We start from the raw sequence: 23,912 nt of genomic DNA on the forward strand, positions 1-23,912 counted from the left end.
CTAGAGGCATGAATACCTCTAGCCTTAGGGGGAAGGCTAATGAGGCATGCTTTTCCATGCATGGGAACCCCCCTATATTTTTTTCTCTTTTACCAAAAATATTTTCTATTATATAAGTTACTTTTGATTTTTCTTCCCTTTTTCACAAACGTTTTAGCCTTTATTAAATAAATAAGACTTATGCTAATCAATCACGTGTAGCATAATAAGTAAGCTTTCTTTGTTGATCTCTCTTTTGACCTTAAAAATATTAAATATATATATTCTGGTATTTTCTAATATATATTTTTTTTCATGTATGTATATAATTCCACTCTACCAAATATTTTATTCACTAGTTTTCATTTTCAAACTTCAACCCCACTTTCAAATTTCAATAATACCTCCATCTAGATGATTGCCAATCTTTTCAACACTCTATGTCATGTTTTTATACACATGAAGGAGCTTACACTTGAAGGCAAGAGAGAAGTCCACTCAAAGGGGACCACCAAAAGACCTTTGCAGCCACAAATAATACATTATTTGGCTGAATTTTTAAAGTAAAGAAGAACCCCGAATCTGAAGGAGCGTTCTACATGAAAGATGTAGCTCATGATCTCAACTTTTAGCTCAATTATTTTCAGAATTTTTGGAGTTATGAACACGGAGATATGATTTTTTTAGTGGACCCCAATTTTCTCGTGTAATGGTGACACAGGCCATCCCCAATTTTCTTCCCTCTAGAATGGCTATGGTTCTACAAGTCTTCAAGCATGATTCCAAGAGACAAGTCTCTTTTAATGAGGTCTTGGCTAGTCTAGAGTAATTCTATCACCATTTTTGGAGGATCCATCCTCATCAACAAATATCCACCTTCGACAACCTCTCTTATAATTTTCTTACCTCTCTCTTCTCTCCCTAATAAGCTTATGTCTATCCAAAGCTAGACTATTGTAAATATTTCCTATCCTCTACAACCTACCCACATTCTCTCTTTATTGACTCTGGTATTTTAAATAATGAGGAGACAAGATGGGAGCCACAGTCACATGCACCCCATTTTCCTAGTCACCAAAGTGGGACACTCACCTCAAATAGAAATATTGCTAAATCCTTCCCTCCTTCCCTAAATAAGGAGGCTATGAGAGCTCACTTGAGAGATACACACACACACACACACCTATCCATACACACTCTTGTTCTACATGCTTGTAGCATGAACCCTAATCACATAATCACAACACCATCATCATCACCATCACCATGCATAAAAGATGAGCACCACACCACTTGTAATTAAGGGTTGAAGGCACAATTTCAAGAAAAAGAAGGGTGGACACACACATGATATTCCTCGCCATCAACTCCCATCTCTCCATTATGCCTCCTACGATCTTGCTCCCTTCTCATTTTCCTGCCATACGGTACCTATTGTATTCATCTTTTGCAAGCAACCAACACACTCCATTTTGGTGCCATACTTTGTGTCGCTTTGGATACATCTCATTGTGTGTATGGTATATGCTTGTTCCTTGCCATTTTTTTTTTCTACTTATGTTAAGGTGTGCGGATTCGCCACCATACACACACACTCTCTCTCCCTCTCATATTCCTATCATCTTGCTACTTCCATCTTGAGGTGTGCGGATTCGCCACCTCTTGTATGAGAAGTGAGCATACTTGCATGTATCCCTGACCTCGTTATCTTCCTTACTACATGCATGAGTAGCGAGCCCATTCTCACTCACTCACCACTCCTCTCACCTTATTCTCTGACCACCCCATTCCACATTTGGGCGTGGATCTTGAAATTGTTTTCCATGGCATGTTTCATTGTGTATATGTATGCGTCCTAGCCGCATATCTTGCTAAGTGGTGCCCCTATTGCATATTTCCCATGATGAGGCCATTGTGCATAGTCTTGGTGTAGAGGCCCCTGGGTCTATTTTTTCACTTCCGCCTCTCAGTGTGTGTGTGTGTGTGTGTGTGTGTGTGTGTGTGTGTGTGTGTGTGTGTGTGTGTGTGTGTGTGTGTGTGTGTGTGTGTGTGTGTGTGTGTGTGTGTGTGTGTGTGTGTGTGTGTTTTTGTGTGTGTGTGTGTGTGTGTGTGTGAGAGAGAGAGAGAGAGAGAGTGTGTGTGTGTAGTTCCGTCTGCGCAACCAGAGGCATGCACGTCACTTGGGTGGGTGCAGATGAAGGCGAGGGAGCCAAACATGCAACTTAGAGAGGAAAAGGGTAGTCTACCGCTGTATCGACAGAGAGAGAGTGTCGATTGGATGGTAGTGCCCTACTGCTGCTTGACTATGTGCTGGATGGAAGCCAGTTGCTTGGCCTCTGCAACTTATGTCTTCCAAGCCTCCATCCACTCCTAGTGCTGCTACCATGGTCGTGATGATTTGTTCATTTATTTATTTTTAAAAATAATTACATCAGCGTGGGGTCGATTCATGGGACAACTTAAAATTGTCAAAGATTTTTTTGGATCTCCGATTCCTTGTTAACAAAATTGCACCTTAGCAGACGGTGCTAAAGTTTCTTTGCTTCTTACTTCTTTTCTCATGCGGTTAAATCCACTCTACTGCTCTAGCTAACCTGGCACGGTTAGTGGCGAAAACCTATATAAGTCGGCCTTATGCAATTAACCCACAATTAGATAGTCTATTACTATGCTATTTCCTTATGGTCTAGGCTCAACCCTTCTCTTTTAACAAAACAAAGAATAATACATAATCGACGTCATTCACCAATGCATTGTTATGCTCTTTTTTTGTAAACACAAATCAACAACTTGCACTCGATACTGTACTAGGCAAGCCCTTATGAATAAAGTGTAATTTCATGTACAAAAACAAAGAAAAGACTTATCGTTGAGGTTTATTGTTTCCATAGCTTTGGTTATTGCAAGGCCGAGAACTTATCCAGAGCTCTGATACCACTGCTACAGACGGAAGCGTAGAGCGCCCTGCAAAACACTGGAAAATAGCACACAGCAAGACATAAACGACCAAAATCTACGTACCTGCCGACTCGCATAGCACATAACCACAACGTATGCAAACAGAGAGAGATGGAGAGATTGAAAGAACGCGTGCAGGCGCACCTCCTAGAGCGGAGTGCTACGCCGGCACGACGAGAGACAAGAGGGAAGAGGAGAGAAGAACAACGCAAGCACTGGGTGCAATCTCCCCCCGTGCAAGAGTGACCATTTCCCGGGGCTTGCACGTATTTGTTATATAGATTTCTTGAATTGTCAAATTGGTTACAAACTGGCCGGCCGGTCATAAATGGCCTAAGCTCATAAAGAGCACTTGAATAATAAAATGTACATAAAATATGATATCCTTTTGCAATAGCCTAGCTCGGTCAAGCCTTTTCCACTTGTCACAGGTGCAATAAATAATAAGATATCAATTCCATAACAAAAAGTTCCAACTTTTTAACTCTAAAGGTCATAGGCCATGGGAACTTGGCTTAGTGACTAAAAGTGCTAACTCTTGTAGTCAACAAAATGACAACCAACAAAAGGACAAAGGAGGGGGCGAGCGGGGAAGATGACAGATGACTGAGGATGAGAAGAGCACACACACACACATACACACACACACACTCCACAATTTACCCTTTTCACAAAGCAAATAGGACACATGTCAGGCATGCAGGAAAACCCCCAATTCTTGCCTGAATCCTATTTGATGAACATAGAGGTGGACCAATGAGGTTTGAGCTAGTGTAAACTTAATTTCTAATTTTATAAATGCTTAAAAAATAAACCAATAAGAATTAGTCTCCCTAAAAGACTATTGGACAATTAAAAGGTCCAATGAAAATTAAGCAGCCTATAAATTTGCTTAATTCCTATTGGCAAGGAGACTAAAAGGTCCAATAGGAATTTAGATAATTAAATTTATTATTTGAGCTTTTACAAAAGGGAAAAATGATGGACACTTGTCACAAGACTCTTGACTGGGCCTCTCACAGGTTGTTGGCTAAACTATTCACGTGCCAATAGGAAGCCAGCAAGAGTAAAAATATTGCTCAAATGCTATTGGCTAGGCTTTTCGGGGCCAATAGGAAGCCAGCATGAGTAAATTGCAATAGGGGTCAACCAAGATGAGAGAGGGGGCTGATTTGTGAAGGCATTATTCCACACATACTCACACAAGCTCATGTGTGAAGTAAAGAAAGGCTATCTCCTTCTCAAGCTGTAATGGAAAGCTCTTCATCTACTCCAAGCTTGTGAGAAGGGAGGCCTACATCAACAAAATCTTGGCTTGTGATGCAAATCAAACCAAGAGACAAGCTCTAATGCATGCTCGTCTCCTCTACCATGCTAATTACTAAGCTATGCTAAGGTATTATGGGTGATTATGTGAGGAGAAATACTTCTTTCTTGTAAGACTACTTCTTTTTCTTCTAGATCTACTCTCATACCCCGCTATCTCTCACCATCTTCAAAGGTGTGTGAGGTCTAGGTCTGAGACCAACGAGGAATTGATGTTGTGTTTTTAAAGTGTTAGCTTAGTGCTTGAAGCTTCCATCTTCATTGCACTAGCAAGTTATTGAAGGAACACAAAGAATTGTATTGTAAAATGTCTCCCTTGATGGGAGAAACCTATAATACAAATCCTATTGGACGAGGGACCGGCTCCATGTGCATCCGGTCCTCAAGTGTTGTCAAGTGTTAATCTCTCTCTCGTCCAATGTGACACCTTCTGCTATACATAAGTAATTACCCATTAAATGTTACATTGTGTAGTACCAAGTGTTTTCTCTGCAACAGTCAGAGAAGAGTCGTCAACTACATCAACCACAAAGTCCCAGCCACAAAACCTAAAGCATTTTGGTGGAAGCAAGCAGGCCTACTCTCTCTCTCTAGGCCTAAAGAGTTCAAGTGAAGTACGACCACCCAAGCATCGCTGCCGCATGAAAATGGAAAGTCGATTGAGGTAGACTCTTCTCGCCCAATCTGTTTTTAACCCAATATGGAGGATTACGTGGACTTCAACAAGAGGTAGAGACCTGTGGTAAAGGTGTCACATTGTCAACACTTAAGGTATGCAACTCTAGTCTTCTAAGCCTTGCCCTACACCGAACATGGATAATAACAATAGGCCAGAAGTCTTTCCTTTCTGTTTCTTGCAACATATGCATGTAGCGTGTACATTGATAGGAAGATATTCTACCAGTAAAAGATTATTTTCCTGTTCAGAGTAATGCTTGGAAAAATTGATCCCCACCTCACATCATTTTACCCATTCTTAATTACTACCACTCTTTTGATGTAAGCATCTTTATTCTATTCTAGCCTTGTGCTCTTCTTAGCTCCTGCTCAAGTTTCCACCCATGTATAAACTTTTATGAATCACTAAGTCATTCCAAAAATAAAAAGTTTGTGATTTTCTGCTCATCGATTTACTACCGTGGCAAGTGTATCTTTTCCCACATTCAGTGGCTACAAGGGCCAAGATGAAGTGTTTTTCAACCATTGGATTGCAGCTTATCTTTCATATATGCTATACACATTGGTACAACATCTATCAAGCTTGTCTTTGAGCTACAGGGTTTGTTGGCTTATTATCAACATTAGAGAATGCAATATTTGGTTTTGACAACACTCAAGAGGATACTGACTCTTTTACTAGCTTCACCCATAGTGGTAACCTAGATTCTAAAGACAATTCGAGCTTTCCACATCAACATCGAGGCAATAAATGGAGGACTCTTGGTACAATCTTGGAGATCATGATTTTAAGTATTGTCTTGGAAAGAGCTAAAGTACTCAATTATCCTTTCACTTATGGTGGTTACAAATGCTATATTTTTTGGCATGAAGCAAGAAATCTTATTGTTAGGACATTGCAGGTGACTATCCTATTATTTACATGGGATCCTGGTGGATATTAGCACAAAATTATGGAAGCCGTGGGCTTGCTATTTACTCCAAGGCAACTAACTTTTAATCATTGATGCTCTAATTAGGGAGGATTTTCAAAACTATTGCTCTTCTTGAAGAATGTGAATATCCCAGAGACCTCACTAATGGCCATATGCAATGGCTAGTTCAAAAGGCAACTAGACATAGACTCCTTTTTTGCATTCTTACTCAAGTATAGACTAGCGGCATGAATACCTCTAGCTTTAGGGGGAGGGCTAGTGAGGGCCACTTTTCAAATTTTGGACCACCTCTCTCTTGGTATGTACTTGATGGCAAGGCTTCAAGGCTCCGTGGAGGAGGAAGGACCTGATGCATGAAAATCACAAAAAATCTATGTATATATTTTATACATAGCTATGATTTTGACACATTTGGATCTCGGACATAAGGAGAGGTGGGAACAAACGCTATGAAAACAAAGGAAAAATTCACTGGATGCTGATTCTACCTGAGGGTCACTACTTGACGGTCACTATAGGTGAAGAATGAGAGTCAATAGTGAAAGGGACGACAATCTTATGCATTATGGAGTTAGTGTCAACAAAATATTATCAAATTCAAGCATAATTCACTTGTGGACACAAGGCTTGCACATGGAGTCAAGAGGGGACCACCTAAAAGACTTTTGGAAGGAAAACACGGACACATATTTTTGTGGGATTTTCTCTATTTTTTCATTTAAATTTGAAAAAAGTTTTCAACAGCAAAGTTGTAGGCATGGAGTAGATATTTTTTCTCCTATTTTTTTTAGTTTTTGGAGCTATGATTTAGGAGATATGGCCAAAATGGTGGAGCCTATTTGTCCACATGGAAAGAAGTCATGATTGTCCAACTCCACACACACAATTTTGTATAGGTTTCTCTCCATTATTGCTGGATTTTCTCTTATTTTATCAAGATTATCTCAAATATTATAAGGAAGCTCTTGGACTCAAGCTATGGAAGGTGGCATGGAGACAAAGCTCGCCATGATGAAAGCAATTAGGAGGAAATTGGTCAATAAGCAGGGCACATGGAGCTCTCTCACTGGGGGAATACCCCTAATTGAGGTTACTTTGTAATTACCCCTTTTGCTCATAATCACTCTCTTGGCCTATAAAAGGAGGCCTCCTCTTTTGTAAAAAGACACACAATCAAGCTCTAGCACTCACGCTCTCATATGTACATCTTTATGTATGCACCTCTATGCACACACAGTTCTACTATGGCATAGTATTGGCTATGGTTATTTGTTTTGGTTTCTTAATGGCTAAGAGATTTGAGTTACTATGCACACATGAGTTTGTGCGATGTTGATTATGTGCAATTCCCCTCGCGAATGTTTGTATGGTGTCTATGAAGCCTATATTAATTAAGCTCTAATTATCTCTCTTCTTACTCTCTCTCCTTCTCTCACATATTCCTTGTGTTATGTTCCAACCCCCCTACCATGCATCCTAGCCGCATTCCAAGCTAGGTGGTGCCCCTACTATGTACGTCCCATGATGAAGCTATAGTGCATAGTCTTGGTGTAGATGCCACCCGGTATTTTTGGTGCTTACTCCCACCTTGGGGTTGACACGGGGTCATAACATCCCGCAAGGCTCAAAGAGGTGTTTCATATGCAATGTGAGAGTGAGAGAATAGAAGTGTTGCTCAAGTGTTCTCACCAAACAGAATATGCTAAATGTGGTGTGTCCATGTGTATACAATGCAAAAAATTGCCAAAGTGAACTCCCTTGAGTTGCACGAGCAAGGGTAGGTCAATTTTTTTGTTTTGTGAAGTGTAGCCTCCCTATAAAAGGGTTTTTTTGTAAAGTAAAATGGGATTTTTGGAAGCGGTTTCATTTTGAAGCCAAGTCTTTGGAGCCTTTCTTTGGGAGTCATGAATCTGGTGAAGAAGGTAGGCCGGACGAGTATGCCTTGCACAGTTTGATGGTGCTCTTGTAATGGTTTTTTAAGTGAATCTCACCATTGCCCCCCCTTTGTGTGTGGTTCCCTGCTCCCCTTTCTTTTTTCTTTAGTGCTTTGCTTGGTGTTGTTAGTATCTATGTGGTTGGGTGCAACCCTGAACCGAGGTCTTGGTGTACAAAGTGAGTGAGTGAGTGAGTGAGAGAGAGAGAGAGAGAGAGTGTGAGAGAGAGAGAGAGAGAGAGAGAGAGAGAGAGAGAGAGAGAGAGCATTGTGTGTATTTGTGGTGTGGAACAAGCTTTTTTTGTGTGTGGCGTGCGCTTGAGCTTTTTGAGAAGTGTATGTGTGTGTTGGTTTACCGAAACCGGTGTGTGGAGATGACTTTCTATTGAGTTTTGAAGGTGAACTCTAGTGGATTAGGGTCATGGGTATATATCTTGGGGTATAGAGAGGCATGTTATTTGTGTTCCAGGTGTGTTCCCCTTTCCAAGGGTTATGTAATTGGCCAATGGAAAGTACTTTAAATTGAACAATTTCATCGCATGTTTTCACCCCCAAAGTTTTAAAAGAAGGTGGACTTCAAGCATCCAAAGAATTACAATAGCAATGCAGTCAAAAGAGTCGCAAGAAAAAGAAGAAAATCAAGCACGGTGCGTTAGGCTATGCTACGGTGGCCTCTGCACAATTGCAAAATCTACATGAAGAGTCGCAAGTGGAGAATCAAGCTAGTAGAGGTGTGTAAACCATTCCATGCAATGGGTGTGTTTTGTATAGGATTTGTATGAGCAAATACAAGAATTGTGACTCTGCGCTGCTTGCCGCACTGTCGAAGCAAGGGACTTGCCGTTACACCGTGTGCGAGCCATAGACAGCTCCAAGCACACAACTAGCTTAACTAGGAAGCTCAAAAGAGGGCAATGGTGTGTCACTCACCGCTCTATGCTCCTGCCGTGGAGGATTCCTCGCCACGAAGAAGAAGGAGACGTCGCTACATCGCGCTCAACCGCTTCACCGCCGTCGTGCCGCCGCAATGCTCGATCGCACTCTCTCTCTCTCTCTCTCTCTCTCTCTCTCTCTCTCTCTCTCTCTCTCTCTCTCTCTCTCTCTCACACACACACACACACACACACACACAAGGAGGTGAAGAAGAAGAAGATGGAGATGGAGATGGAGCAAGAGCACTCTTCTATTGCACAAATGAGAGAATGAGTGAATTTTAGGTTTAGTTGGCTTTTATATGAGCTCACCCCATTCACACTTGGGTGCCCATGCTTAGCCAACTAATCCCTTGAATGTCCCAGTTAGAGTGCGCCTCTCATCGGCAATCACTCTTACCCTTTTCCTATTGGTTCGACAAGCCCGGTATCTGACTCTACCAAATACATAATACACGTCCATCGTAGGTGATGGGGTGTCCGTGAGCCGTGAGGGTTAACATGCCCCCCTTCCTGATGTAGATTCCGTCCTCGAAAGCTATTCAGTTGAAGCTCTTTCGTCGAGGTGGAAGAGCATTTGAGATGAATGTCCTTAGCCTTCTTCAGTCACTGCAAAATCAAACAACATTAGCATAGTCATTGCATTCTCATAAGTGATTAAAAATCATATGCAGTTTTAGGTAGACAAATTGATTGGTAAAATAATTTCAAACAATTTGTCAGCAATGAACATTAAATTGCAATGTAATCAAATGCATAAACAGATGTAAAGGTAAAAAATTAAACAAGTCTAGGGTCGCTAATTTGACGGTCGAAAGGCACTAGAGATCGAATATTAATACCAAGGGTAAGCTTCTTAATTTTCTGTGGTCAATTAAGTTGTTTAATCGCGAGAGCCAAGTATTCATGTTCGAGGGCTGACTAGAGGCTATATCTAGAAGACCTTGTAGTTAAGCTACCATAAAAGGAATTTCTCATGAAATCATCTCCTGACTGATTACTTTTTCTTTGACCCCCCAAGTCTTTTCACAGTGATTCAATTTTGATGTGTGTGCTTATTTTGTATGCCTTGGGTTTTTTTCTTTTCAAGTAAAAGCGCCCATACTGGGAACCTCTAGGACTCTAGTACCATAGGCAATACATGTGAGTGAAGTACCAAATCAAACTGAGATTTCTCTTCCAGCTTAAGATTTTACAGTGTGGCACTTTGATTTTTTGTTTATTCATTTTCAGCATTTTAATTTTGTAACTTTGGGGGGTCATATAACACTGATACACCTCCCCAGGCTCATCACACTAGTAAACTCCCTTTATAATACTTAAGCTAAAGGTCAATAGGGTCAAGCCCACTAGAAAGCCCTAGTACATTTCACACAATGCTGCTTAAATCGGATTAAGAACCTAAGTAACCATTAATTATTAGGAAGGCATTCCCCATGGTATTAAGAGAAGATTTCTAATACCTAACTTGGTTAAACTAGCTTAGTCGGACTGCTTGATTTTTACACCTAGACAAGTGATTATGACAAAAAATTACACTGAATTAAATGTTTGATACTAAGCAAATGCGGTGAATATTAGGCTACCAATCGCAATCAAAGCAGACAATCATAGATGCAAAAAAGATAAGGGGCAATGCTAATGGACAAGAAACACCTGTTTGTGTCGATGGTCGCGCTTGATTTGAAGAGTGAGTCGAGATAAAGATTCCATGAAGGTCCAAATCCTACCAATAGCAACACGCTCCTATACACACTAGGAAACAAAAGGAATACCTCTAGGAGGCACATTAGTGGAAAAAGGTACCAACACTTATTGAACACAACAAAAAACATAAGGAACCCTAACCTAATTATTTGCACTCCCCCTAAAGAGTCAAGGGAATAGGATATTGTAGAGGTTGGGGGGAAACCCTAAGGCTAAACCCCTCTCCTCGTCGTCGAGATAAACAAAGTCATCATCCATGAGACCATATGTGCCATCCGTGTAGTCGTGTAAATTTTCTTCTTCATCATAGGTGCGCATGTTTACTAAGAAGGTCACTAGACGCCTATAGTCATCTTGTTCAAAAGGGTAGGCTTGTGCAATGGGAGAAACGCTCTCTACTAAGTATGGATCAGACGTGGTCAAGAGACGTATCAGCCATTCTAACTCCTCAAAATTCCTCTCACATGCTAGCGTACCTATCAAATCCCATTCACATGCAAGCACTCGAAAGACCATGTGAAATATTTGTGAAAAGTAATGAGGGTACCTCTCACCCAAGGCAGGAGTGGATGACTCTAGCGTACTAGCCATATCTGTACACGCAAATACATGATGGTTAGAGTGCCAATATTACAAGGGTGTGTTCTTGTGCATAATTTGTTTTTATGATTTGTGTTATGGCTCTTGCTCTTTTACTTTTTTATCTTGTTTTTGTGAGTATAAGGCTTTATATATACATTCCCTAAGATCGGAGATTAAGAGGTCAGGGAGAAAGGTTGAGAGGGAAGAAGTGAATGATGGATGTCCACAAACACTCCCCCCTTCCTTGGGTAGATCATACCGTTTGAAATGATGTCGTCACCCTTTGAAACCAATTGTTCTAGTTGGTAATAGGTGAGAATTTTTGCCATTAGTTTTCTATTACCCTAGGTGCCTCGTCAAGTTGCAAGGGTGGTAAGGTACTCTCCCAGGATCGAACTTGAAGTGGTTCATCAGGTGATTCTTGAACACTGGGAGGTGTGGATTCTTTTGTAGCTTCATGGAGGTCCATTACTATCGATGGAGGCTGTGTAGAAGTTTTTACCTCTATGGATGTATTACATGAGGAGCTAGAAGCTTCATGGAACTCCCCCCTTCCTGAGCTAGGTGGAATAAATTGGTTTTTCCTTGGAGCCCAAACTAGCTCTGGACTAGGTGTGTAACATTCTGTGATCTTTCCCTTCCCACGGTCTGCCATTGGCTTTAGCGTTACACTGCTTGACTCATATGGGTTTGTTGTCGATAGGGAAGGACACACTTTACGTTTAGGTACCCAACTTTGCTCATTTCCATCATAGTAGCCTTGGGCTTCTAATAGTTGTTTTGGAATCCATCGTGATTTGGTCTTGACTCTCCTAGGGCTCGCTCTTGGTTTTCCGGGGAAATTTTTTCTTGGAATGGATGGGAGGGTTGAGGTAGTTGGAAGTAAGGCCTTGGGGACCCATTGATATGTACTCTTAGGTCGTGCAGGTTGAGTACTTGCAATATTACTGCTTGCTGCAACTACAAGTGTTGAAGTGCTAGATTCATGGGTAGCCGGCAAAGACGAGTTAATCACCTTGGCTTGTGAATGTTGGCTCTCCTTCAACTTTGCTAGAGTTTGCAACGTAGGTGACTTTGCTTGAATGATAGGGGTAAGAGTCGGTGGTCGCGTCGTGACACTACCAGTATCCCAATTAATAGTGCATTTGGTTGCCAACATCCACGTGTGTCCCAGGTTTACGTTGCCTTCCATAGCTCCTGCGGGCATGACTAGAAACCTCTGCACTATGCTTCCATTGTCATAGACAACAGGGGTCTGAAGGACTCCAAGAATAGCAGTTTTCTTTTTATTAATGCCCTTGACTTGCATCGTACTCGGGGATAGGGTCGATTTCCCTAATTGACACCAAACTCCATAGGATAACAAATTGTGTTTAGCTCCCGTATCTAATAAGGCATTGTATAGTACTTTCCCATAGGGGCTATTTAGTTCAATTGGGTATCGTAGGGGTGGCTCAGATTCTAATGAGTCGTCATCTGTGTCCTCGGAAAATGCTTGCGTGATTCCCAGATTAGCCTCTCGTTGGCGTCTAAGACGTTGTTGTCGTTCTCGAGCCTCAACTCTTGCTTGGATTTTTTTAAGCTCTGCTTGTTCCTTGGCAGCCTTCTTTTGATGGATGGCTTGCAACTCTTCCTGGCTTAGAGGATCATAATATCTTTTGAATTTACTCCCATTAAGGAATCCAATGGTTTCAACTCCACCTAGAGTCTCCACACCAATGGTACCCTGCAGAGTAATTTCACACACTCGATATGGTCCCTTACCAGCGTATTTCAATTTCTTCTTTTCATTACGTACCCCGTACATAAGAACTTTATCACCAACCTTGATGTCTTTATCCTTTAAATGGCTATCAAACCACTTCTTTCTCCTATCCTTCTCCACTAGAGCATTTCCCAAAGCTAATTGCCTCTCTTCATCTAGCCTTTCCAGGATATATAATCGCTCCACTAAGGGGTTACCATCCCAACCTTCTTGAGAAGCTACTCGAAGACTAGGAATGAAAAACTCCCATGGCATAACTGCTTCTTGGCCATACACCATCTTAAACGGTGTGCAATTAATAGCAACTTTATACGCAGTACGATAAGCCCATAAAGCTGATGTAAGCTTTAGGTCCCAATCAGTGCGATGAGCCTCAACTGTCTTTGTCAAAATGGAGATGAGAGTTTTGTTGGTACTCTCAACTTGGCCATTTTCTTGGGGATAATAGGGTGTAGACTTGTGGTGAGATATCATAAAGTTTGATGTGAGTTCTTTTATTACTTCATTTATAAAATGAGTTCCATTGTCACTCAATGGTTCAAAGGGGTATCCAAAACGTGTGATAATGTTCTCAAAGAGGAAATTTGCTGTTGTTTTTGCATCCACCTTTCGTGTTGCTTTTGCTTCAGCCCATTTGGTTACATAGTCGGTAGCGACAATGATATATCGTGATTGCGTGTTACGTGCAGCCGGACTAATCGGTCCTACAAAGTCTAAGCCCACTTTTCAAATGGTTGGGTTACCTAGATGGGATGTAGAGGCATCCTATCACTTCTTTGTGGCTTCTTGAAGCGTTGGCATTCATCACATCCCTTTGCAAAAAGTGATGCATCCTTAAACAGAGTGGGCCACCAATAGCCTGACTGTAAGATCTTTCGGGCAGTCAAGTTTCCTAAAAAGTGACCACCAGCTACGCCCGTGTGTGCCTCTTGTAGAATATATAAATACTCATCCTCGGGGGCACAGCGTCTAAGAACATCATCTTTTCCTCTCTTATAGAGAGTTCCAGCCAGTAAGCAATAGGGTTCGCATTCCTTGATTAATTTTCGAGCTATATCTTTTCGCAGTTCTTTGGGTGGAAAACCATTAACTAAGAAGTTAACAATCTTTTCACTCCATTCACGCATTGTCTCAACAATGAACAAAGGAGTATCAGGAAATTCATCATCAACCCTCGTAGGAGCTTCGCCATATGGGATACGAGATAAATGATCTGCCATGACATGTTTCCTCCTAGGCCTCACAACAACGGTGAAGTCAAACTCAAGAATAATTAACAACCATCGTGTAATTCGACCTGTGGAACACGGCTTGTTTACCAAATATAGCAATGCTTGATGATCAACATAAAACACAAACTTGGTAGCAAAAAGGTAATAGCGAAATTTCTTTACTGTGTAAATCATAGCTAGACCTTTGCGCTCTGTAGTAGTGTAGTTCATCTCGGCATCATTTAATTGGCGACTTGCAAAGCTAATAGGGTAGTCCAATTTATGTTCTCCTGGTTGAGTTAGAACACCCCCAATAGCAAAATTTGATGCATCAATATGCACATGAAAAGGTACATTCCAATCAGGTGTTCGCTGGATTGGAGCACTTGTTAGGGCCTTCTTTAATAACTCATAAGATTGATGACATTCTTCCGTCCAGTGAAACTAGATAAGAAGCTTGTACAATGGACGCGCTATCTCGGCAAAGTTTAAAATAAATCTTCGATAATAACCAACATGGCCCATAAATCTTTGAACTCCTTTATAGTTCGTAGGTGGTGGCAAATCGGCAATGGCTTTAATCTTACTCTCATCTGTGGATATCCCGTTCTTGGACACTATATGCCCTAGAATGACTCCATGCTTAACCCAAAATTGGCATTTGAAAGGGTTCAATGAGATGCGATAAAATCTGCACCTTTCAAATATTTTTCGTAGATATAACAAATGCTTCTCCCAAGAAGAATAAACACAAAGGTCGTCTAGGAAAGCTTCACAAAACTCCCTTACAAATTCTTTAAACGCAGTGTTTATTAATCGTTGGAATGTAGCAGGGGCATTTGTTACGCCAAAAGCCATAACACGAAATGCAAACACTCCAAACTCTGTGATAAAAGCAGTTTTAGCTTGGTCCTCTAATGCAATTGTGATTTGATTGTAACCAGGAATTTCTCATGAAATCATCGATGTATTACATGAGGAGCTAGAAGCTTCATGGAACTCCCCCCTTCCTGAGCTAGGTGGAATAAATTGGTTTTTCCTTGGAGCCCAAACTAGCTCTGGACTAGGTGTGTAACATTCTGTGATCTTTCCCTTCCCACGGTCTGCCATTGGCTTTAGCGTTACAGTGTTTGACTCATATGGGTTTTTTTTCGATAGGGAAGGACACATTTTACGTTTAGGTACCCAACTTTGCTCATTTCCATCATAGTAGCCTTGGGCTTCTAATAGTTGTTTTGGAATCCATCGTGATTTGGTCTTGACTCTCCTAGGGCGCGCTCTTGGTTTTCCGGTGAAATTTTTTCTTGGAATGGATGGGAGGGTTGAGGTAGTTGGAAGTAAGGCCTTGGGGACCCATTGATATGTACTCTTAGGTCGTGCAGGTTGAGTACTTGCAATATTACTGCTTGCTGCAACTACAAGTGTTGAAGTGCTAGATTCATGGGTAGCCGGCAAAGACGAGTTAACCACCTTGGCTTGTGAATGTTGGCTCTCCTTCAACTTTGCTAGAGTTTGCAACGTAGGTGACTTTGCTTGAATGATAGAGGTAAGAGTCGGTGGTCGCGTCGTGACACTACCAATATCCCAATTAATAGTGCATTTGGTTGCCAACATCCACGTGCATCCCAGGTTTACGTTGCCTTCCATAGCTCCTGCCGGCATGACTAGAAACCTCTGCACTATGCTTCCATTGTCATAGACAACAGGGGTCTGAAGGACTCCAAGAATAGCAGTTTTCTTTTTATTAATTCCCTTGACTTGCATCGTACTCGGGGATAGGGTCGATTTCCCTAATTGACACCAAACTCCATAGGATAACAAATTGTGTTTAGCTCCCGGATCTAATAAGGCATTGTATAGTACTTTCCCATAGGGGCTATTTAGTTCAATTGGGTATCGTAGGGGTGGCTCAGATTCTAATGAGTCGTCATCTGTGTCCTCGAAAAATGCTTGCGTGATTCCCAGATTAGCCTCTCGTTGGCGTCTAAGACGTTGTTGTCGTTCTCGAGCCTCAACTCTTTCTTGGATTTTTTTAATCTCTGCTTGTTCGTTGGCAGCCTTCTTTTGATGGATGGCTTGCAACTCTTCCTGGCTTAGAGGATCATAATATCTTTTGAATTTACTCCCATTAAGGAATCCAATGGTTTCAACTCCACCTAGAGTCTCCACACGAATGGTACCCTGCAGAGTAATTTCACACACTCGATATGGTACCTTACCAGCGTATTTCAATTTCTTCTTTTCATTACGTACCCCGTACATAAGAACTTTATCACCAACCTTGATGTCTTTATCCTTTAAATGGCTATCAAACCACTTCTTTCTCCTATCCTTCTCCACTAGAGCATTTCCCACAGCTAATTGCCTCTCTTCATCTAGCCTTTCCAGGATATATAATCGCTCCACTAAGGGGTTACCATCCCAACCTTCTTGAGAAGCTACTCGAAGACTAGGAATGACAAACTCCCATGGCATAACTGCTTCTTGGCCATACACCATCTTAAACGGTGTGCAATTAATAGCAACTTTATACGTAGTACGATAAGCCCATAAAGCTGATGTAAGCTTTAGGTCCCAATCAGTGCGATGAGCCTCAACTGTCTTTGTCAAAATGGAGATGAGAGTTTTGTTGGTACTCTCAGCTTGGCCATTTGCTTGGGGATAATAGGGTGTAGACTTGTGGTGAGATATCATGAAGTTTGATGTGAGTTCTTTTATTACTTCATTTATAAAATGAGTTCCATTGTCACTCACAAGTTCAAAGGGGTATCCAAAACGTGTGATAATGTTCTCAAAGAGGAACTTTGCTGTTGTTTTTGCATACACCTTTCCTGTTGCTTTTGCTTCAGCCCATTTGGTAACATAGTCGGTAGCGACAATGATATATCGTGATTGCGTGTTACGTGCAGCCGGACTAATCGGTCCTACAAAGTCTAAGCCCCACTTTTCAAATGGTTGGGTTACCTTGATGGGATGTAGAGGCATCCTATCACTTCTTTGTGGCTTCTTGAAGCGTTGGCATTCATCACATCCCTTTGCAAAAAGTGATGCATCCTTAAACAGAGTGGGCCACCAATAGCCTGACTGTAAGATCTTTCGCGCAGTCAAGTTTCCTAAAAAGTGACCACCAGCTACGCCCATGTGTGCCTCTTGTAGAATATATAAATACTCATCCTCGCGGGCACAGCGTCTACGAACATCATCTTTTCCTCTCTTATAGAGAGTTCCAGCCAGTAAGCAATAGGGTTCGGATTCCTTGATTAATTTTCGAGCTATATCTTTTCGCAGTTCTTTGGGTGGAAAACCATTAACTAAGAAGTTAACAATCTTTTCACTCCATTCACGCATTGTCTCAACAATGAACAAAGGAGTATCAGGCAATTCATCATCAACCCCCATAGGAGCTTCGCCATTAGGGATACGAGATAAATGATCTGCCATGACATGTTTCCTCCCAGGCCTCACAACAATGGTGAAGTCAAACTCAAGAAGAATTAACAACCATCGTGTAATTCGACTTGTGGAACACGGCTTGTTTACCAAATATAGCAATGCTTGATGATCAACATAAAACACAAACTTGGTAGCAAAAAGGTAATAGCGAAATTTCTTTACTGCGTAAATCATAGCTAGACCTTCGCGCTCTGTAGTAGTGTAGTTCATCTCGGCATCATTTAATTGGCGACTTGCAAAGCCAATAGGGTAGTCCAATTTATGTTCTGCTGGTTGAGTTAGAACACACCCAATAGCAAAATTTGATGCATCAATATGCACATGAAAAGGTACATTCCAATCAGGTGTTCGCTAGATTGGAGCACTTGTTAGGGCCTTCTTTAATAACTCATAAGATTGATGACATTCTTCCGTCCAGTGAAACTAGATAAGAAGCTTGTACAATGGACGCGCTATCTCGGCAAAGTTTAAAATAAATCTTCGATAATAACCAACATGGCCCATAAATCTTTGAACTCCTTTATAGTTAGTAGGTGGTGGCAAATCGGCAATGGCTTTAATCTTACTCTCATCTGTGGATATCCCGTTCTTGGACACTATATGCCCTAGAATGACTCCATGCTTAACCCAAAATTGGCATTTGAAAGGGTTCAATGAGATGCGATAAAATCTGCACCTTTCAAATATTTTTCGTAGATATAACAAATGCTTCTCCCAAGAAGAATAAACACAAAGGTCGTCTAGGAAAGCTTCACAAAACTCCCTTACAAATTCTTTAAACGCAGTGTTTATTAATCGTTGGAATGTAGCAGGGGCATTTGTTACGCCAAAAGCCATAACACGAAATGCAAACACTCCAAACTCTGTGATAAAAGCAGTTTTAGCTTGCTCCTCTAATGCAATTGTGATTTGATTGTAACCAGAGTACCCATCTAAAAAGCTATAAGCTTCCTTGCCCGCAACTCTTTCAAGCACATGTTTTGAATATGGCAGGGGATAATGATCTCTCCTAGTAGCTGCATTAACGTTCTTGAGGTCCACGCACACTCTTAGTTTCCCATTCTTTTTTGGCACATGACTATCGGAGAAACCCATTCTGAGTGCTCAATAGGGTATATGAATCCACATTGGATAAGTTTTTCAATCTCCTCTTGTACAATTTTGGCATACTTAGGATTCATTGGATAGGGTCGTTGCTGGACAGGTTTAGCAGTGTTGATCATGGGAATTGTATGTTGCACCACAGAAGGTGGAACGCCCTTCATGTCATGATATGTCCAAGCAAAGATATCCTTGTATTCCTTGAGGAGCTTCTTAAGTACAGCCTCTTCAGTTTTGGTAAGGTCTTGAGCAATAAAGACTCGTTTAGACTCCTCACCTGGTTCTGCTAATTCTATTTCTTTAACTACCGCTGGACCATCATAGACTCCACTGCTTCCATTGGTAGGTATTCGTTGGGCCTTGGCATACACAACCTTTCGCTCCCCCGTGGTATAAGATTTAAAATGTTCAGGAGCCGTATGTAAGTCAGCAGGCTCTTGTCCTGACGGAGACCTTTCTTTTAGTTCTGCCTCCTTTTGTTGTTGTGCTAACTCTCGATTTTTACGTCTTCTTATAGTTCGACTCAATTTCGGCTCTGTAACCTCCAATTGAGAGAGGTCAATGGGTCGCGGGCTGCACCACATGACACTCTGGAGATGTTCACCCCAATTGTCTACTAGCTTTCGATGAGCATCACATGCCCCTAGATAGCTAAGCCATTCTGCAGTAGATCTTTCCTTGTTTATCCTAGCTCTCACATTTGCTCGATATCGTCGTCTCTTATATGACCTTTGTTTCTTGTTAAGGTTTTGATTTTGGTAAATGTTTGAACTTGACTCGCTCGATAGGTCTTCGCTTGTATCTTCTTCACTCTCATATAAATTACCATAGATGGTCGTACTAGACCTTGAGTGTTCAGTTTCTATACTTGGCTCACTCGATGTTTCCTCAGGTTCTGAATCCATTTCTCCCTGAGATTCCGTCTCTGATGTGTATTGGCCTGAAGCCTTTGAGGAATCATCGGTTTCACTCTCAGGTAGGTGTGCCTCTTTCTTATCATCGGATGTTACATGCGCTACACCTAACATGTTTACTGGTGCAATGTGTGGTATCTCTTCCCCATCTGGTGTTACCCAGGTTGTTCCTCTAGCTCCCCATGTATCTATAGTTGCCACTAGGTGTACCCAATCGACTTGTCTGACTCAGCCATTCCGGGTAGGATATCCATATAAGGAGAGTTCTCCCCAATATCCTTGTCTTCGTTACACGTGTAACAATATTGTAATGGAGCTGAGTGAATTGTTGTGTCTGATGGATTATCAATGATGAATTTATTTCCTAGAGGATGCGTTCGATCACTTAAAAGATCAACTCGAATGACAGAGTCTTGGAACTGTAAGTAGACGTGGTTTTTGGACCAGTCATGCACCATTTTTGCTTCCCTCATGAATGGACGCCCTAAGATCATCTCAAATGACATAGGATGCTTGGAAAAATCCATAACAATGAAAGTTTTCCTTACCTTGTGTCCCAAGACCTTGATTCTGAGATCCATTAGCATTCCAATACGCGTAACAATAGATCCATTAGCCATTTTTACCACTACACTTGTGGCTTCAAGGTGAGGTCGCCCCATAGACTCCCAATAACTCTTTGTCACCATGCTGACTCCCGCACCACCGTCAAGGACTCCCTTTACAGTTAATCCTTTAGTAGTGATTGGCAGAGTAGCATTAGATTCATCACCTTCAAAGTATTGCCCCAACTTGTTAACGGGTACTTCAATTACAGATTCATGTCCCGCTAGGTCATATGGTGGTGCTAAATGTTCCTCATCATTCATTACCGAGTTAGGTTTGTTCATATGTGCAAACTGTGGTAATCCGGCCTGTAATTCTCCATTGAGGAAGGCTCGAAGAGCTGAGACTAGCTCGGGGTCTTTATATAGTTTGGACATGATGGTGGTTCTAACTTCTGAAGACATGAAATCCATCAATTTGGAAACATTTAATGGCATCTTGTGGGACGTAGGACCCTGACAAGAGAATGGTGAAGATGGAATCTCCACTTCCTCAAGGGGGTCGGGCATTCCGGCCTCACCAAACATTCTCTCTAGTAGGAAAGGTGTGTGTCCATTTTCAGATGTCCTACCCTCACTCTCTTCCCGAATGATACTGGGTATAGCTAACGGCCTGTAGTTCTTGTGAGGTTGAACTTGTGTGGGAAACACTGTGTCCGACATCTGGATATGTTTGGGTTCAGGTTCTAATGTTTGTTGAGTTTCTTCCACCAAACCCCTCAGTTGTTGGACTCGTTCAATTTCCACTGTTGGGTTTGGATAGGTTCCAATCTTTCTCTTAAAATCCTCATTTTTCGTCTCTCGTGGCTTATCTTGGGGGTTCGCAACTGGGTGGTTTAACTTTGAATACTCTTTTGGTGCTCGTCGTAATTCCCTCTCGTGATCCTCCTCACTGGCTTTTTCGTTTGTAGTAATAGTTTTGGTCTCCGTGGTCTCTATCGAATCTGAGTCATCCTCAGGGTCATTCATATACACGAGATCCTCTCCTGTCCCTATGTTAGTCTTTGAACTAGGTTTTGAGCTAGAAGCATTAAGGGATTTCTTTCTTCGTGTTTTCTTCTTTCTCGCTCGGCCAATGGATGCAGCATCTCTCTCTTCGAGGATGTAATTTTGCTTTTGGAGCATCGACCGTGTGAGTGCATTCACTAGTGCTATGTTTATAGTTGGTGGTGTCCCATCAACAATCTCTATTATGTTCAATGGTGTGATTTTCGGTGCATTCTTTTGCATTCTAATGGGGCACTCAGCTACTCGATGTGGTCCACCACATTTGTAGCACTGAAGAGGTGGTCTCTTGGTAAAACTATTAATGTTTTGGCCTCTTGCTGCTAGCGCAGTAGCTTGATATACCGGTTTGATTTGTCCCCAATGGTCTTCCATATAGTACATGGGACACTCCTCAAGCATGTCGACTCCATAGGTGATACTAGAGTCTATGTCCTCTTCGCAATCTACATAAGTATTAGATGACTCACAACCTATTTGGTTCATAGGTGTAACTCTTGGATGAGGGGGTTGCGGTCCTAGCACTGGAGGTGGCAACGGTGTGGTTTGGATCACATTTTGGGTTCTAGGGACCATGTGTTGTAATGGCAACTGTTGCTCCATGGGTGGGGTAGGCATCAATGCAGGAACTCGAGGTGAGTCTGCCCAAGCTATAGGCGGTCTATTTTCCATGATGCGTTTAAGCATTAGGCAATCCTTCGCTTGATGGCCATACCTACCACACGCGTTACAAGTCCCGTTAAACTTTACTCTGAAAGTAGGGCATTCACTCGTAGTATGTGGGCCCAAGAAAATTGAGCACCATTGTTGCTCCCTTCTTGGATACATATGAGTGTTTTGTGGAGCACGATTACCCCTAAGGCTTTCTTGGATGGCCTTTGTGAGATCTGCCAAAGTCATCTCAGATATCGTTTTCTCTTTCACGATTGGCTTTATCTTCATTGGCTCATGCCCTGATGCTTGCGAGCTACTAGACTTCGGCTTGGCAGACACTCTTTCTCCTGCAATCATTAAATTATCCTCCAATTGGATTGCATTCATGGTGACTGCTTCCCAAGTAGTGATACCTCTAATGACTAGGCCATTATAAATACTTTCATGTCGTAGTCCCCTAATGAATCTATCGAGAAATTGGTTGTTGTTGAATCGCTCGTTTGGATTGCATTGAGAATTCAAATTCTTTAGGCGACTAATGAAGTCTCTCACGGATTCACCTTCTTCTCGTTGGGCTTTCTGGAGCTGAGAGGCTACACCCCAAAGTACTCCCTCTCGTATGTATTCTTTTAAGAACAGTCTCCTAAGAGTAGAGTAGATCGTTTTTTCTTCTACTCTTAAGGTTCTATACCAATCTCCAGCCTTTCCGCTTAGGGTCAAACTCAAAGCCTTACACTTATGTAGCTCATTGTGCTCTTCCAAGGAATTGCACACATGTTCAAAGACTTCCATATGCTTTCTAGAATCTCCGTCTCCATTGAATTTCTGTGTGAGCTTAGCTACTTGAACTGCCTTGCTCCTAGGCTCTCTATCAGGTGCACTACACATGTTTTCCGCAATAGAGCGACCGATAGTTTGAGAAAATGCTGCCAAATCTCCTATTTGAGCAGGTATAATGGGTGCATGTGCTCCTGGAACCACATGTGAGATGGGAGTTGGCCTTGGCCTTGGCATACGCGCGGCTCTTGGGTCCCATATTTCGTATGGTGGTGTACCAGACGGTGGTCCAAAGTTTACAGGCGTGGCCCTAGGCATAGGGGGTGCCTGATATGGCATGGTATTAGTAAATGGCATGGCTCCACTTGTATAAGAGCTTGGATAATGCCATTGTGGATTGTAAGCTCTTGGAATAATAGAGGTGTAGGAGCTACATGAGGCTGAGGTACGACAGGTGCACATGATTGATACATACATGTAGGTATAGTTGGGGGCACTGTGCTACTAGGCATCGGCGCCATGTTAACAAATGAACTCCATGGTGTACTTCTTGTCATGCTCACCATTGGGATATGCATGGTAGCCGTAGTGTCATTAAGAGAAAGATGAGCTAGATCTGGGAAGGTAAAGCTGCCACTTGTGGGCTCAGATTGTACTGAGGCTCCTGGCGAAACAACATATGGAGGATCAATGGGGCTCACTGAGGGAGTCTCCATTTGTGATAGGGTTGGTTGGTTGGCCATTCCCGTATCCAAGAATCTCATTAGTCCTGTTGAAGGCATGTTGATCCTGTGTTCTGTCTTTCTAACTCGACAATCCTATGGAGGACATCACAGACTTTCTGTTGTTGCTCATCTATGCTAGTAGCACCCGATGTGGATTGTAGAACATCTAACCAACGCACATGATAGGTGTGTCCTGTGTACCGATCAGTTAAAGCTTCTGCTTGTAGGTCATACTCCCAATTTTCATTTAGGAATATCCCATCTAGGCCTGGCGTGCTGGAGGTTTCCCTTGAAGTGGAAGCATTATTGCTCCCCATAGCTTGCCCCTCCGTGACTGCTACCTTGGGAGCACTCGGTTGCTCGGCTGGCATGATTGTTGTCATAGGAGCCTTTGCTTTCAGGGCTCGACTTTGTTCTAGCCTTCGTAGGTTCTCAATTTCCCTCTCCCTTGTTGCTTGCATATAGCGTTCGATCTCTTGTACTTCGGCAAGACTCCTACCATCGGGTAGTAAAACCTCATAGGGAGATAGTCCTCAAGGATCAGGAGATGCAGTGGATGGAACATTCACATGCACACTCTCAAGAAGCATAGGGTCCATTTTAGGCATGAATGACGAATTTACTTCCCCACTCCCTTCATCTATTTCATTAACCGCATGTTCGGAGCGAGTA

This window comes from Adiantum capillus-veneris, chromosome 23, assembly GCF_014529385.1.
Source record: "Adiantum capillus-veneris isolate H3 chromosome 23, ASM1452938v2, whole genome shotgun sequence".
NCBI classification, from domain to species: Eukaryota; Viridiplantae; Streptophyta; class Polypodiopsida; order Polypodiales; family Pteridaceae; genus Adiantum; species Adiantum capillus-veneris.